An 18,575-nucleotide genomic window follows, 5' to 3' on the forward strand; every position below is an offset into this window, starting at 1 on the left:
TCCAGAACTGTAATTTTAAAGTCATCTTTTTCCTTCTCATTTTGCCTCAAGCTCACATACTTGTTTTTAAGCACTGTGGTTTCTGTCTCCAAAATATTCCTCTAGTTCCAGTCTATTTCAATGACCTTGCCTTCCCCTAAGGGTGCAGCATGACATCAGGGTTTCAAACCCCATCTCTACCTCTGGCTGGATAATCCTGAGCCCATTACGGATTCCTCTCAACTACCATCTGAAAATGGTCAGTGTGAGGATGAAATGCGGAAAAGCAAATCAAGTGCTTGGCATGTGCTGAAGCCTTGATAAAGCATCGGTATCAGCAGCAGCATCGTGATAAACCAGGTCTTCATCCCTGCTGAACTGGACTTCTCCACCATGTCTTCTCGCACCCAGGGTCACCGTTAGCAGCCTCGTTGATGCCGACTTCATTTAACATTCAATTATATCCCACATGAAATAGGAAGCTTACGCAACTGACTGAAAAACCCTCCACTACCACCAAGCTTTCCCATGACTGCATCGCACTCCTTTCCTTAACTTTCCCCACAGTTGGCCAAACTCAGTCCCTGCTCTTTGCCTCTTCTTTATGCTTCTAAAGAACCACTCTCGGACCATAATTTAGTCCAGGGCAAGGGCCACAATTTTACCTTCTCTACCCGCCCCCCAAAAATAAAAAAAAAAAACACTGAAAACATTTCCATATACAAAGAACTAATGAATAAGTGGTATTATATCACCTTTATACAACATTGGTTTTGCCAGTTGCCATTTTCCTAATCCTCCACAGAGGGAGGTTTTTAAGCCTTGCACATAGCCATCAGATTTGGGCAGAAAACAGCTAATCATTTGGAAAATCATATTTTTATTTCCTTGGAGCACCTCAGTATCTTTTTTTTTTTTTTTTTTTTAAGATTTTATTTGTCAGAGAGAGAGAGAGCACAAGCAGAGGGAGTGGCAGGCAGAGCAGGTAAAGGGAGAAGCAGGCTCGATGCGGGGCTCAATCCCAGGACTCTGAGATCATGACCTGAGCTGAAGGCAGACGCTTAACCGACTGAGCCACCCAGGCGCCCCAGTGAGTACCTTGTTACATCAATGAAGAGGTAAGAAAAGACAGGACACACCTTATAGTGTTCCATCAATGGCTCTGGACTCACCACTTTAAAAGCCTGAGAAAAACTTTATGAAGCCAACTGCAAACCTCCTTCTCTCTGAACTGGTGAATTTCGATTTTTTTTTTTTTTTCCCAGTACCTGCTAAGGACTGGCTTTAGAAATCAATGCACAGCGAGCATTTCACCAGGTCTGGTGGTCAGAACCAGCTACTTCAAGGAAAACACACCCAACTCACAACTGTTGAATTTCATTTGATTTCTGATTGATAGAGTCTGCAGCTTGGGAAAAACAAATAGGAGAAGAATGCTAAGTAAGCAATTTACTGGCAAACGTGAAGTTCTAGATACTGTCATTTCTATTCTCACTCCCCAGAGACGTGAAATTCATAGATGTTTTATAAACCAGTTTGGCTTACTCACTCAACCAAAAAAAATAAAGAACACAACAAAGACATGGAAGAGAACATTAGGCTATGATGAATACAAGGTAGATTCACCGTTTAAAGTGTTTTGTTTTGTTTTGTTTTTTAAGTTCTGTACAGAAAGACCTAAGTGCTACGTATTCTGACCAATCACAACTGTTCAATATGTATTGATTATTCGACAAGCAGTAGCTAATTCAAGGCTCTTTGTTAATTTTCAAATATGGACCTTATTCTAAGTGGGGAGCTACATGAATCCACTTGCCCAACCCTTATTCCCTGGCACCCTCCCATCCTCAGGTGTCACTCGGAGATGGAACAGTAGTTTTCCAACCCAAGTTACTGAACCCAACTCTCTTCCTTTATAAACAGATCCCTCAGTCCCCCAAAATACTGAACATGTTCGTAGAGCTACAAAGACTATAGTCACCTATGGTTTCTTTCATCGACCAAGTACCTGTTGTGTTCCAGATACAAAATTTCCTGTCACTGTGATCAATTTTCTCTGCCTAGAAAATCCATCTCTCCCAAGAAGCTGAAGGAAAGGGAAGATAAAGAGGTTTGTTTCTTAGATGAAACTGACAAATGAGCCGACCCCAACAGACTCAGTGTGGCAGATAAAACTTCAAATACCAAAATGCTAAAAAGCAAGGGCAGAATGAGGTTCCTCTGCATTTCATGCTCAGGCCTCCTCTGGTTGCTGGGCCACCATTCAGCAGAAGTCAAGGGCTGGGGACTTTTCCAGTGAGCTGAGACGTGTGAACACCAGAGGCTTGAAGAAAAGAGAATGGTCTCATGAAAGTTCCATCCAGCTCCCTGAAGGGGGGCCCTGCCAGGAGTCCGCGTGCCAAGCTGGGGCTTGCACTCCACAGGGCCTCCGGCTGCGGCAGTTTTCCCCAATGGCTGCGGGGGAAGAGGCACCAAAAGAACCGGTATCTGATAACACCCAACCCTCATTCTCCATCGATGACATGTTCGTCCTATTACTGAGAACTCCCTGAGGCTAGCAGGCGTTTAGCGGAAATGACAAGCTCTGTCCTTAGGAGGGGAAAAAAAAGAAGAAGAAGAAGATACAGTCAAAGAAAACCTTTTGGGTTTTTCTCAATTTAACATCACGAATTACCTATTACGTGCTAAGCACTAGCCACAAGTTTAACGTCCTCAGTTTCTAATGTCACAACAGCCCAGTGCAGCCAATAACAGTTTCCCTACTGTTTCAGGCGAAGAAATAAATGGATGCATGGAGAAGTTACTTTTTGGGCCAAGGTTACAAAGTGACAGAGCCAGTGTAAGTCTGAGTGACTCAGCAGCTAGTTGGCCTTTTTTTTCTTCCCTTTCAGTTCATCACATCCACTACCTTTAAATCATTAATAAAAATGTTTTTAGTGCCTGGCATAGAACCATAACAGAGAGTTGAGTGCAAAACAGAAAATGATGAACTTCTAATCAGTCCGAAAATTAGGTAAAGGACACATCGCCCACTTAAAATGGGGCAGGCAGCAGGCGACATGTGGAAGGTACCAGGGTTAAAAGCATGAACCTTCACGTCAGAAAGACCTAGGTTTGAGATCCCACCATGCCAGCTCTAGGAGTCGAGGCAAATTACCTACGTTCGCTAGGACTCAAATTTCTCATCCATAAAATGGAGATAATAGGGGTGCCTGGGTGGCTCAGTCGTTAAGCGTCTGCCTTCGGCTCAGGTCATGATCCCAGGGTCCTGGGATCGAGACCGGCATCAGGCTCCCTGCTCGGCAGGAAGCCTGCTTCTCCCTCTCCCACTCCCCCTGCTTGTGTTCCCTCTCTCGCTGTGTCTCTCTCTGTCAAATAAATAAAATCTTTAAAAAAAAAAAAAAAATGGAGATAATAATGGCAAAAGCAGTGAAACACTCTCTAACACCATTCAGACAAAGATTCTACCACCATGATGAAAGTCAGAATCTAAAACACAGTGTGGACTCTGGAAGAAACTGAAACTATTGTCTTTATGGCACCAGCCAAATGTGTTTAAGCACAGCATTGAAGACACCAGAAAAGGTGAGGCTACATGATGGGTCCATAACTCCCACACACTAATTGCTTTCCTCTTCTCCCACGGTTCTTCTACCTGCTGTAACAACAACTTGGACCTAACTGACTACACCTCCCCTCACTCAGAACGCTAGCCAACACAGCAGGTAACTTTAGGAACTGAGGTACTCAGTACCCTCTTTGATGAGAAAAAACAACATTCCTGTAAATAACATGAAACCCATGTTCTAGAACACTGGAATTGAGGCATAAGGATTTGCCCATCCTGGATGTTCTGTTTCACTGTGGAAAAGATGTTCAATGTATGTTCAGAAAAACATGAAATCACAGTTTCAGAACTTGAAACAGAAGGAAGAGTCAAATCCAGCCCCGCTGTGAGTCAAGTCCCAAGAGAGAAGAATGGCCCAAAACCTGTCTGGAGGCTAAAATGTGACAGAATGTCCTAAGACTCAGGACAATTGTCACCTCTCTCCATCTTCTCAGTTTCTGAGAAACAACATAATGTATGATGTCATGTATTCTTAACCGCTCTACTAGGCTCTATGCCACTGCAAACACCCGCTGACAATCAGTATCATGCTACATAGATAGAACTTCTAATTAGGCCAATGAGATGTTCAAAATCCCACCACAAACCACAAAGTCAAGGCCCAGAACCAGGAAGCAGGAGAGAGACTCAGGTAGTAGTTAGTCCTGATTATCACCGACCAGTTTTCTGATCTCAAATCACTTTACTTCACCCAGACCTCTGTTTCTAGAACCATGAAAAGGGAATTGGAACAAATGGTCAGTCCTTCCCATGTCCAGGCTCTCAAATTCTCCATCACCTGGCACACATAGTATACACCAAAAAACCCAACACCTTCATGGTTTTCAAAAAAGTCCCAAGAAAAAAAAGTTGCAAGACATCATTTAAGGAAAACTATGCCAAAGCAATGCTTGCTTGGGGGTTTTTCCACAGAGGTAAACTTTGTGTTTTCCAAAGGCAAACAGTCCCCTTTCTCTAGAACAAGGACAGGATGTTGGGAACATGAGTCATTCTGTTAACATTCTAGGTACCGGTCAGTGAGGGGACAGGAACCAGACTGGCTTCCTAGAGAGAGGAAAAACCTGCTCCGGAAAAAACCAGAAAGGGGGATTCCTTGAATGTCAGAAGGACCTTTCCTTCCTTCCCAAGCACTTTGTAATCCAGCCTTCTATTTAATAGTAAGGCCCAGCCTCACTGCGGGGGTGGGGGGAGGGGCGGTGGGGAATGAAAGAACTTATTTTAGAACCTCAGAGTCCGGACGTGCAACCAGATGCTGTTTGACAAAGCAGCTTCCCAATACCAGCGAGACCGCCACCAGTTTCCTCCTCACCTGTCCCCAAGCAGACATTTTTCTCCTCAACATGCCAACACAGAAATGCGCCCTCTACCCGCCATACCCTTCAGAGGCAGGAAAAATGAACCAAGGCCAGTGAGGAGCCCCGACAGGTTCAAAGCACGCAGGAGGAAGAAGATGAGCAGCAGGAGGAAGAAGATGAGCAACGGCGGCAAGAAGTCAGCACTCTGGGGGGCTGTGACACGGAGGGCCCTGCTCATCCCGACCTCCCGAAACTCACCTCTTAGAGAAACATCAACACGAATGCCCTCCACCTCGCTTTATTTTGGAACGTATGTTACAAAATGTCACATTTGACCACCACCATTCCCTCTTTACAAAGAAAAAAAAAAATCTTAATATGTACAGGAGATAGAGATTTATTTACCAACATATAAAAAGTACAAATCTATTTCTGTGCTGCCTCTAGGCCAGTGGCTGACCTCACTGCAAATCCCCACTGGATTTAACAATGTAAGTAAGGCCTCCGTTCCACCTTTGCTGTGTTTAATGCCACCACCATGCTCACCGATTAGCATCTAGGAAACCTCACAGGGGAATTATCCAAAAGATAATGCTTCTGAATCCCACCCTACATCAGAATTCTGTGTGGTTCCCAGCACGCATTCTCTCACTCATTAACCTATCACTGCAGTCTTATGGCACAAGGTCTGGATTACAAGGAAAGGGGATCATTTCAAGGGTTGTGGTAAGAGGAAGAAAGAAGAAATGGCACTGTCCAGAAAGCTTATTTACATCCCCTCGTTTTCTGTATTTAAACTCGGTTTGGTGTCCACTTTCTCCATTATTTGCTTCTCTGTAGATGTCAGTTGTACTATGTGTGCTGAGGAGACATAAAAAACCCCAAAATGCTTATGTAGGAAAGAACAAGCTTACCGACGGATAAACATTAAATTGGCCGAACAGACGAAATGCAGTGTAGGAATCACGTTCATTGAACGAGCTCTGGGGCTCATTCAATAAACATGTACAGAAGCTGCGGGAAGGCCCAGAGAGGAAATTCTGAAGACATGCTTGCATGTCCAAAAAAAAAAAAAAAAATAGGCATAGACTGATAACAAGTCCCTTTTACATTTTTTAACTGGAGTACTGTAGAGCTATAATAAGTTCTAGCTGTACAACATAGTAATCCAACAATTATATACATTATGAAATGCTTACCACCACAAGTATAGTTACCATTTGCCACTAAAATCATTATAATATTGACCATATTCCCCATGCTGTATTTTCATCCTCATGACTTACTTACAACTAGAAGTTTGTACTTAAACTTCGCCTATTTTGCCTATCCTCCACTCCCTTCCCTTCCGGCAACCACCAGCTTGTTCTCTGTGTTTATGAGTCTGTTTTTTTGTTTGTTCATTTTGTTCTTTAGATTCCACATGTAGGCAAAATCATATGGTATTTACCTTTTTCTGTCTGACTTATTTCACTTAGCGTAATATCCTGCAGATCCAACCATGTCACAAGTGGCAAAATCTCATTTTTTATGGCTGAGCCATTTTCCACGGTGTAAATATATATCACTTCTTTTTTATCCATTTATTGATGGACACTAGCTTCCATAGCTTGGCTATTCTAAGAAATGCTGCAATAAATGTAGGGGCTGCATGTATCTTTTCAAATTAGTGTTTCTGTTTTCCTTGGGTAAATACCCAGAAGTGGAGTTACTGGGTCATACAGTATTTCTATTTTTAATTTTTTTGAGGAAACTCCATACAGTTTTCCATTTTTGGCTATATGAGTTTACACTCCCGCCAACAATGCATAAGGGTTCCCTTTTCTCCACATCCTCAAGAACACTTGTTATTTCTTGTCTTTTTCATACTAGCCATTCTGACAGGTGTGAGGTGCTATCTCATTGTGGTTTTAATTTGCATTTCCCTGATGAGTGATGTTGAGCACATTTTCATATGTCTATTTGGCCATCTGTAGGTCTTCTTTGGAAAAAAAAAGTGTCTATTCAAGTCCTCCACCCATTTTTTAACTGGATCTGGGGACTTTAGGTACTGAGTTGTATTAATTTTTTGTATTTTTTTGGATATTAACCCCTAGCATATATAGTATTTGAGAACATCTCCCATTCAGTAGGTTACCTTTAAATTTGTTGATGGTTTCCCTTTGCTGTAAAGCAGCTTTTTAAGTTTGACTGAATTCGTTTTAGTTTATCTGAGTTTTACAATTCTATTAGCTGAAGACTTGTGGCGTATTTTAGAGAAAGCAGAATCACAAGGTGAGGGGGAACTAATGAGACCAAAACGTTAGCTGTACCCTGTCACTACTACACCCTGGGCAGAAAGCGTTACAAAGGCAGACAAAAAGTCAAAAGGGAACTGGTAGTGCCTGCCAGAAAGTAAGGAAGAGCTTTCATATAAGACAAGTAAATAGAACAATGAAGAGAATATGCTAAAAGGACAGAGGAACCAACTGAAGAGCTTTCAGTGGCCAGAACTGGAACAATTTGAATAGTGTTGGGTTATAACCAAAAGAATAAGATCTATGAGTGCATATTGATTTAAAGAAATTACTAAATAAAGAGAAGGGAAGAGACAAATCTTCCGCACAGAAGAATTCCTTATATAACTTACACCGATATCTACCCTCAAGGCAGTGGAGCCTAACTGCCCCCTCCTTAGCTGTGGATTGTGCATAGTGACTCCCTTCCTCAGAGTGCAGGATGCAAGGGGGCAGTGGGAGGACAGTGTGTGAGAGGCAGAGGGGGAGCTCACAGTGGAGAAACCGGGCAAACACTATGTCAGCCAGCTGAGTAAGGTCAACAGCCACGGCGACAACTCATGTTAACAGTACATGACATGATGTGATGAGAGGACACTTTCCCTCTGAGGTCTTCCTCCCACAAACCCATAACCCTCGTCTAATCAGAGAAAAACATCCCACAAATCCCAGCTGAGGGCCATTCTACAAAATATCCGACCAGCACTCCTCAAAACTGTCAAGATCCTCAAAAACACAGAAATTTTGAGAAACTGTCACAACCAAAAGAAGCCTAAAAAGACATGATGACTACATGTATAATATGGTATCCTGGATGAGATGAGGTAAAAACTAAGGAAATCTGAATGAAGTATGGACTTCAGTTAATAATAACGTATCAATACTGGTTCACTAATTGTGAGCAACGGGAAGCTGGGTAGAAAGTATATGGAAACTCTGTATGGTCTTCTCAGTTTTTCTATAAATTAAAATTATTCTACAATAAGAAGAAAAAAGAAAAGAGGAGGGGGGGCGCCTGGGTGGCTCAGTTGGTTAAGCGACTGCCTTCGGCTCAGGTCATGATCCTGGAGTCCCTGGATCGAGTCCTGCATCGGGCTCCCTGCTTGGCAGGGAGTCTGCTTCTCCCTCTGACCCTCCCCCCTCTCATGTACTCGCTCTCTTTCTCTCTCTCTCAAATAAATAAATAAAATCTTTAAAAAAAAAAAAAAAAGAGGAGGGAATGAGAGAGCAGTGTGTAAAAGAGAATGGATGGGTCAAATCTGGCCAGATTCGTTTCAGCAGCAACTGCCTATCTTCCCTCACTACTATTTTCAGGGACTAGTAACCGCTACCCAAGGTCTTGAACGCAAGAACTCTGTTGGTGTCTACATCTGCTTCTGTTAATAGCGGGACCACACCCAGGGGGTAGTCCAAATCTTAATCAGTGGCCAGAAGTGAAATGGACACTTTCTGCGCTTTTCAAAGACAGAAAGGATCCCCAGACCTGCTCCCCAAAAACTCCATTTAGGATGAAGGGAATCTGGGGCACCTGGTGGCTCAGTCAGTTAAGCATCTCTCTCCGGCTCAGGTCATGATCCCAAGGTTCTGGGATCGAGCCCTGCGTCAGGCTCCCCGCTCAGCACAGAGTCTGCTTCTCCCTCTCCCCTCTGCTCATGCTCTCTCTCTCTCTCTCTCTCAAATACGTAAGTAAAATCTTTAAGAAAAAAGAATTAAGGGAATCTGCCTACACTGCTTAGGCCCGCCCTCTGAGTAAGAGCACATGCACTCTCATCTCTTTGCTTTTATTTCACCACTATTTATAAATGAGAACCAACTCAGCACTGCAGGCTTCTAGAGGATTAAACACAAAACTGAAACTACTTAGAAACAATTCTCTTTTTCTCTGTGCTTCTCTTTCCTGACAAGGTCTCCAGCCCTGTGAATAGCCTGGGAGACCAAACTGATCACAGGAACCACTTCTTCATCAACCACTTGTCAGAAATCAATCTGAGGTTCAAAGGCAAGAGGGGAGCACCTGGAGAACTCCAAGGAGGGGGAGGAACCTCCTGATTCAATATCCTCCCCTCTGCTGACCTAATAAGCACACCCAAATCCACAGGCAACCTGAAAATAGAGGTTTCAAGTGAAAACGTGAACACTCCTGACATAGCCACGGACTTGGTCTTTGATATCTTGCGCAGACTGAAGCGAACACTTTTTGCCTCGCAGCATTTCTCTTACCTCTTTCAAGATCAAAAGGGAAGACCTCCTCAAGCATGACAGACAGCCAGGATTTCCATTTAACTTAACTCGTCTACTAGGTGAAAAGGTACTGTGCTGGTTACAGAGAAACCACTGGAACCGTATATACGCCTCTTAGGTCAATTCATTTGGTGGAGGGAGGTGTTCAAGGTGAACTTTTAGGGAGCTTTAGTAGGACACATATCTATGTTTCTTTGATAGGATACATTTAAATGCATGGTTTTTTTCCTAAAACAAGGACTTCTGTGAAATAATACTCCTTTTAAAACTGATAAATTCCCCAAACTTCCAAAGCTGAAGTCCCCCGCTCTGCTCCTCACTGACGTCCGTCAGTGCAATCACAACACGGACCCAGGCCTGCTGAACTGAAGAGCTGAAAGCAAACAGTCTTGCAAGTCTGTGCCTCCTCTTGTCAGGAACCCGCTTCCCAGGGCAACTTCCAACGCTTTCCCATCTAACTTTATAGGGAACTGAGTCACAAAACCCTTGCAGTCAAATAAAGGCTCGAGCCTTGGGTTGGCACTGTCTGCCCCATAATTCCTCCCTGGCTGTGGTTTCGGAGGGAAAGACATTTAAAAAAAGAAATTAAAGACAATGACAAAATGCTAACTTCTAATGCAGTGGTTCTCAACTAGAGGTGACTCCCCACCCCACCCCCACCCCAGGCACACTGGGCTGTGTCTGCAGACAATTTTGATTGTCCCAAGTGGAAGGAGGGAGTGCTACCCAAGGCCACCCACTGGCACCTAGTGGGTACAGGTGCCAGAGACAATGCTCAACATCCTACAATGCCTGGGACAGCCTCCCACAGAACCAAAGTGATCTGGCCCAAAATGCCACACCAGTGTTAAGGTTAAGAAACCTTGTTCTAAAGCCCTAAAAAGAAAAAAACAAAACAAAACAAAAGCCCTTGAAAACCGCCTTTAAAAAAGTCTATGTAGAAAGGGTGCCTGGGTGGCTCAGTCGGTTAAACGTCTGCCTTCGGCACAGGTCATGATTCCAGGGGCCTGGGATTGAGTCCTGAGTCCTTAGATCCCCATGACTTATTTATAACCAGAAGTGTGTACCTCTTGACCCCCTTTCACCTCTTTTTGCCCCCCCCACCCACTCCCCCCACCCACACCTCTGGTAACCACCAGTCTGTTCTCTGTATCTACATGCTTGGTTCTGTTTTTTTTTTAATTCCACCTGTGAGAGATCATACTACTGTATGATCTGTTGTCTTTGTCTGCCTTATTCCACTTAGCATGCCCCCCCGCCAAGGTCTGTCCATGTTGTCGCAAATAGCATGATTTCCTTCTTTTTATGGCTGAGTAATATTCCATGATGTGGACCCGTTATCTTCTTCATCCATTCATCCACTGATGGACACTGAGGTTGTTTCCATGTTCTGGCTACTGTAATGAACTGGCTGCAGTGAACATGGGAGTGCAAGTATCTTTTTCAGTTAGTATTTTCACTTTCTTTGGATAAAAACACAGAAGTAGAACTGCTGGGCCATATGGTAGTTCCATTTTTAATTTTCTGAGGAACCTCCATACTGTTTTCCATAGTGGCTGCACCAATTTACAGTGTAAGAGGCTTCCCTTTTCTCCACATCCTTCCAACATTTGTTTGTTTTTTAAAAATTTTATTTATTTGACAGAGAGAGCACAAGCAGGGGGAGCAGCAGAAGGAGAGGGAGAAGCAGATTCTCTGCTAAGCAGGGAGCCCAACGTGGGACTCGATGCAGGACCCTGGGACCATGACCTAAGCTGAAGGCACATGTTTAACCATCTGAGCCACCCAGGTGCCCCGGTTATGTCTTTTTGATACTAGCCATTCTAAAAGATGTAAGGTGATATTCTCATTGTGGTTTAGGTTACATTTCCTGATGATCAGTGGTATGAAGACCTTTTCATGTACCAGTTGACCATCTATAGATCATCTTTGGAAAAATGAGAAGACCTCAATAGATAATTTTAATTGTATTGCTTCTCTTTCTGCTATTGAGTTCTTTATATATTTTGGATATTAAGCCCTTGTCAGATGTATGACTTGCAAATATTTTCTCCCCTTTGGTAGGCTGCCTTTTCATTTTGCTGATGACTCACTCTTTTTTTTTTTTTTAGAATAAGTACCCTATTGTGCCTTGTATTATATTCATTAGTTTATCTCTTTTTGCCTCAGCCAAATCCCCCACTTATTTGCTGTGTGACCTCAGGTAAATTAATTCTCCATGCTCTTTCTTCATCTAGAAACTGGGGATAATAATGATGCGTATGTCAGCCATATAGAGAAGATTAAACTTGAGAAAATGTGCACATGGCTTAAAACAGTTCCTGTGCACACAAATGCTACCTACCATTCACGTTTTATCCCTCTCTGAGCTCAAAGTCTTACATTTTAATTGTTCAAAAATTACCAGTTGCATGTTTATCTAGCTATCCAAAATGACCATTATTAAGGCCTAGCAGGAAAGAAATTAGCATCTCTTGAGGAGCTTCCATGTGCACCACACAACATATAAAGTACTTCACCTCCTGTGTAACTTGTAGTTCTCTTGCCTCTTTGAATTATGTATTATTTTTATCTTACACATAAGGATCAGAGAAATAAAGTATCTTGCCTAAAGTCAGATAACTAGTCTGACCATAAATGCCACTTTCCTTCAGCTCTGCCCACTGCCTCTATACTGTGGAGTTCTCCCCATTCACATAGGTCTGGGATACAACAGTGAATAAATACCAGGCTCCCCCTGGCAAGTTCATGGCTAGAAGACAAATAGGCTGAGGCTTTCTACCAATGCCAGCTCTCAGGGAAGAAGGACAGGGAATCAGAAGTTCACAGATGTTGTATTTTTCTCCAAAGACCTTCCACTGATAAGTGGAAGGAGTGACAGAAGGAGGCAAGGGAGAAACAGGGAGAGGGAAACTAAACTATAAGCTGTGAGACATGGCGAGGAAATAAGCCGAGGGTCACAGCCTGGAAGTGCTCTACCACTTTCCCCAGCGTCTCAGTTTGTTTATTTTCTTATGTCATACTGGAAAATTAAACAACTCCCTTTTGATGTTTATTCTGGAAAGTTCATGTACAATTCCAGCAGGTAATTCTAACAGGCAAAAACCCAATTTACTCTAAGTGACTCCGTGAAAGAGAAAGGGGCCCAATTATCCAGACTAGTTCCCTAAATCTCCCCCTACATTCTGCCCATCTGGTTTCCTTGCAAATGATCCAGGTGAACCATCTGTGCTTGTGATTTAAAAAAAAAAAAAAAAAAATTCTTCAAACCCAGTTACCAAGTTCTTCCATTTGTAATTTATTAATTTTAAAAATTACATTCTCAATTTTCCTTCCTGCATATCCCAGGTGAAGCAGGATTAGGTCAACTCGAACATCCTTAAGTAAAGCAACATGAAATCCAAAACATACATAGCCTTAATATATCATCTTCCATAAGCCAATTTTACAACAGTGCTAACTGCAATTTTAAAAGATGACGACATCTTCTGGATGAGCCACAGAAAGAACAATATATTTAGTCTGCAAATTCATGGAATACTGAACGACAAGCCAAGTGCGTTTCACCTCCATGGTCTTACGATTCCTCAAGTGAGACAGGCATTTAGAGAGCTTGAGAAATAATGATGGGGGGAGTATGCAGAGGGGGCCATAGTTTCTTAAAATGCTGCAATCTAGGTAATGCTCTTTAACAACTGTTGCTCTAAATGACAAGTAGAAATGTCACATGAGAATAAATTTAAAGAACACAAAAAGTAATTTCTCAGCTACTTTATTTATTTGTAAAGATTTTATTTTTTTTTAAATACACCCAACATGGGGCTTGAACTTAAAACCCCGAGATCAAGAGTCACATGCTCTACTGACTGAACCAGCCAGGCACCCCTCCCCAACTATTTTGTTTTTCTCTCCCCAGCTATTTTAAATCTCGCTTTAACTATACTTGCAAAGGGACTTAGAAAATGTTAATGACACAGGAATGTTCAAGCTTAAATAAAAACATACCTTTTAATTGGGGCAGGGGGACAAGACAGTATCTAAAATTCTGAAATACAGAAATTTGCCCACAGTAGGATCCACTACACCAGAACCCTTGGTTACATGTTATCTTCAGAAATGAGCAGGACACTGAGGGCCACAGAGGGCTAAGCAGCAGCTTTGGATTTCACTCTAGATTTGGCAAGCATTGAAACAATGAAACAGTCAATGACCATACTGCCCACTGTGTAAGATCAAGAAATTATGAATCCCTTCTCTAAATTTAGTAGCAAGACTCATTCCTGTTTGACTTTTCAAGCCAGTTCAGCCCAAACAGCAAGTATATAGTATATGACTTCTAAAGCAGAAAAAGGAAAAATAATTCCCTCCCATGAAAATCAGAACTCTATCCAGCCAAGTTATTCTAGTTTTCCAATGTGGAAATACTTAGCAATGGCTGTTCAAATGCTTAGTCTAGATCTAAGACACTGAACAAAATGAGAGAGAGGGAGAAATGCAGGCGCGGTTCATTTCTGCAGCAGTGCCCTGATTAAACCATCAGGGCTTACATTTACAGAACCACATTAAAGACTTCAGAATCCCATTTACTCTCTGTAGTGACAAATATGCTTAAACAACAACTTTCTGACTCTGTCGAAAGACAGCAGCTCATGAGATTTAAAAAAAAAAAAAAAGTCCACAATGACTGTTTTGCTTTCACATTAAGAAAAAAAAAATAGGTTTTTTTTCTTTTACTTCCCAAATTCATTTTTCCTATTCATCTCACAGTTGGGTATCTGGCTGAAGCATAATTGAAAAAGGAGGACAAAGCCTGGGCAAATTATCCAAAGAAGAACACGCTGTCTTCTGTTAAAGGTTTATAAAAATAAATTTGGCTTATAAACAGGAATTCAAGAAGATCTCCACACTGCCCTCTCATTCATCTGAACCTGTTGATTTTTTACTCATTTCTATTTTTCTCCAAATTCATAGAGTGGGGGATGTTGAACAAAAATTCTAAGTAAATCACCGCAGTCCACCTTAAACACAAACACAGGTTTCAAATTTCAAATCAAAAGATCACATCTAATTTAACTTTTAATTTTAAGAGACCAGTCCAGATGGTACTTGAGGACCAGTGCAGAGACACAAAATTGGAACGAGTTTCCTAAGCAAAGCTAACAGCCCATCTGGGGCATAATCAAGCAATGAATCTCACTGAAACCCAAGGCACCTTGGAATGGAGCTCTTCCTCTTTGGATTAAGACATTTCGTTCAGCCTCACGCCTGGAACTTCTTGGCGAGTTGTACTTCCCGTAATCTGTACCCCAAGCACTACTCATCTCTAACTCTGGTGTGGGTTTGCCACCTCATGTCCCAGAGCGCCATGGCAACCCTGCTTGAACATACAGACATTCCTGAGCCTGAAAGAACATTCTAACTGCAAATACGGGCTCACTGGCGAAGGGCTTCTGCAGTGGGGTTTTTCCTCTTTGAACCAAACAATTAGAAATTTTTAACAGATTTTGTAAAAAGTACAGCTGAGAAAATAAAGTCAAATCCATCATTGACACTCTAAAAACATTCTGGTTCAGGGGGACTAACTTGTCGCTATCAGAAAAGAAAAGCACTGTATCTCTTCTTCATAGCCAACTGAACTGGGAATAGGCCAGGCTCAGGAGTAAGCAAACCATTCCTGCATATTTAGTTTTGTAATCTTCAGCACAACAGGTGTTTGCTCATCCTCAAATTATATTTTGAGTCACTTCAGCACATCTATAGTAACTAAACAGAAGATAATTCCTGCCAAACTTTACAAGGTAGCCTGTGATCAATAGCTAGATGGACAGATGGTTGGATGGATAGATAAGATGGATGGATGGATGATAGATTTTAAATACATTATTTTCCAAAGGCCAAAAAACAACAGATAAAGTCTGTAATATAAACTATTAACTGAACTGTATATTTATTTCTTAGTGTAGCAGATCAGGTTGTCATTCATTAAAAAAATATATGTGCACATAAAATAAGCCTTTTTTTTTATAGAACTACTTCCACATGTATCTACTCTGCCTATAAAGGTTCCAACTGACTACCCTACAAAGCTGAAATGGAAACAGACAAGCTAAAAAGAAGGGGAACTGATGTCCTAGATTAGTGCCATACTTCTTGCACAGAAATGAAAAGTGGCAGCGTTATCATGGTGCAAGGCTGAGATCGAAAGCCCCCAAAAGCATAGCTGGGAAACCAATACTAACGGGGAATATTCAAAAACCATCCATTAGTGGTCTGCTACTTGGAAAAAAATTTAGACCTTCAAATCCAACTATACACCAAAATAAATTATAGATGAAAAATAGTTAATTCTCTAAAAAATAAGTTTCTTAAAGCTAAAGTCAAGTCGTGTGTTTTTGGATTCAATCTTGAGCAAGGACATACTTTCAAAATAATAACAAAAATAATCGAAATTTAGGGCGCCTGGGTGGCTCAGTCATTAAGCGTCTGCCTTCGGCTCAGGTCATGGTCCCAGGGTCCTGGGATCGAGTCCCACATCGGGCTCCCTGCTCTGCGGGGAGCCTGCTTCTCCCTCTCCCACTCCCCCTGCTTCTGTTCCTGCTCTCGCTATCTCTCTCTCTGTCAAATAAATAAATAAAATCTTTAAAAATAATAATAATAATCGAAATTTAAATTTTTTGATTATGTAGGAAGGTTAAACTTCTGTAAAACTAAAATGCAGCTCTAGGGGCGCCCGGGTGGCTCAGTTGGTTAAGCGTCCAACTCTTGATTTTGGCTCAGGTCATGATCTCAGGGTCTTAAGATCAAGCTGCTGCCTGGTTCGGGCCTGTGGGTGGAGCCTGCTTAAGATTCTCTCTCTCCTTCTTCCTCTGCCCCTCCCCCCCCCAAAGTAAATAAAGTAAAAAGGTGAAGTGGGACAAATAGCCAAAAATTAAATGACTTACCTATTATAGGGGTCTGCACACTATGACCCACAAGCCAAATCCAGTCTGCTGCCCATTTTTGCACAGCCTATGGGCTAAGAATGGTTTTTACATTTTTAAATGGTCGAAAAAAGTCAAGAGAAAGATTATTTGGGACATGTAAAAACTTTATGCAATTCACATTTCAGCAGCCATATTGGAAAACAGCCACACTCACTTCCCTATTATCTGAGGCCACTTTCGGCCCACAGTGGCAGGACTGAGTACTTGGGACAGAAACTGCCTGGCTCACGAGGGCTAAAGTAATTACTATCTGGCCCTGCGCAGAAAAATTTAGCTGACCTCTGACCTATTATACAAAGGGCTGATGCATAAGAACAACGAGGCCCAATAAATAAGTAGGCAAAGGGGATTTTCTTAAGTAGAAAAAAAACACAATAAAAAAGAAAATGTTCACTTCCTGCCAAATTAAAAGAATCTCTTTCACCTGTCAAATTAAGAAAGATTTTTGGAAGAGTCAACACAATGCTGTCGTGGATGCAATGAAACAAGACCTAACACATTGCTAGTGGCACTCTCAAAAGGTCCCACCCTTGACAATGCCATCTGGCAAAAAGAGGTCCAAAAAAATGTCCATAACTTGCTTCTCTGGAACTAACCTGGAATATGGGCAGATTCGGATATGAAGTTATTTATTACAGTATCATTAATACAGTGAAAAACCACTGGGGCATCTAAGTGGCTCAGTCAGTTAAGCATCTGCCTTCTATTCAGCTCATGATCTCAGGGTCCTGGGATCAAGCCCCGCGTTGGGCTCCTTGCTCAGTGGGGAGTCTAACTTCTCCCTCCCAGTGCTTGTCCAAGCTTTCGCTTTCTCTCTCTCTTTCTCTAATAACATCTTAAAAAAAAAAAAAAAAAAACCATTGGGGCGCCTGGGTGGCTCAGTCGTTAAGCGTCTGCCTTCGGCTCAGGTCAGGATCCCAGGGTCCTGGGATCCAGCCCCGCATCGGGCTCCCTGCTCAGCGGGAAGCCTGCTTCTCCCTCTCCCACTCCCCCTGCTTGTGTTCCTGCTCTCGCTATCTCTGTCAAATAAATAAATAAAATCTTATAAAAAAAAAACAAAACCATTAACAGCTTAATAAATTTCCCTCAACTCTAAGTCTTTTTTCAAATTTTAATATATGTGAAATTAAGATATATCTTATAATCAGGTACATTTAATGTACTATGTTTCCTCATAATAAAATGGTGACGCAGCTTTTAATCAATGTTGTCTCATATGTGAGTGACTACTACGTAGTTCCAAACAAGAGAGACTTGATTGAAGGACTTACTTACAAAGATGTGGGGATGATGAGGGAACCAACAAAGGCTGTTCAGGCAGAAAGCAACGTGAAGACACAAGGGAGAAAAGCATGCCCCCAGAGCCCTGGAAGAGTACCCACCAGGCAGAAGGATTCCTTAGAGGGACATGGTGATAAGGCAGGAGAGAAGCAGGGAGGGCACAGGGTCAGGATGCCTGGTACCTCTCTCCTCCCACCCTCAGCTCTCAAGTACCCCCACTGGCCAATCCAATCAGAATCCTGGAGGACACAGTCAGCATCACTGCTCACCCAAGGAGAGGGCAGAGAAAAGATCTGGGGAGGGGGATAAAGGAATAACCATCTTATCTTCCTATCACCCAACAGGGAATATGAAAAGTGATTTCCCACTGTTGACGATTAGTGGGAAGTAGTAAATCTCAAAAGCTTAAGCAATTTCACCCTAGATCACCCAATAAACCAGAACCTGAATGGTTTAGTCACTTCAAAAAGAACTGATGATGAGATGAGGAAACAGGGATTTGAAGTCAAACTGTTTTTTCTCCTAACAAGGCAAAGTTATAAAAGAAAACACTTTCCACAATGTTTGGAAACAACAAATACGTTGGCCGGGGCGGGGGGCGGGGAAGAGGAGAGAAAGAATCTCAAGCAGACTCCCCACTGAGTGCAGAGCCCAACGAGGGGCTCAATCTCACAACCCTGAGATCACGACCTGAGCAGAAATCAAGAGTCAGATGCTTAACCAACTGAGCCACATAGGCACCCCAAGAATGAGTTATTTTAAATAGCAGGAGGTGGGTAATTGGCAAATTAAATCCAGGAGTTGATAAAGTCAAAGATGTGAATAAACTCATGTTTTCCAGACTCTATGGGGGCTAAAAAGAATCCATTTCTAGTTCCTACTCTTCCGTATC

The 18,575-nt window shown here is 42.2% G+C and overlaps 1 protein-coding gene across 4 annotated transcripts in view; it reads right to left on the bottom strand.

Moving 5' to 3' along the window:
• The window catches only part of FMNL2 (formin like 2), a 307,239-nt gene that overhangs the window by 240,259 nt on the left and 48,405 nt on the right, over nt 1-18,575 (bottom strand). The gene's annotated exons all lie outside the window — the stretch shown is intronic.

Source organism: Mirounga leonina, unplaced genomic scaffold, assembly GCF_011800145.1.
Source record: "Mirounga leonina isolate KUSES-001 unplaced genomic scaffold, KU_Mleo_1.0 Mir_151, whole genome shotgun sequence".
Classification (NCBI taxonomy): domain Eukaryota; kingdom Metazoa; phylum Chordata; class Mammalia; order Carnivora; family Phocidae; genus Mirounga; species Mirounga leonina.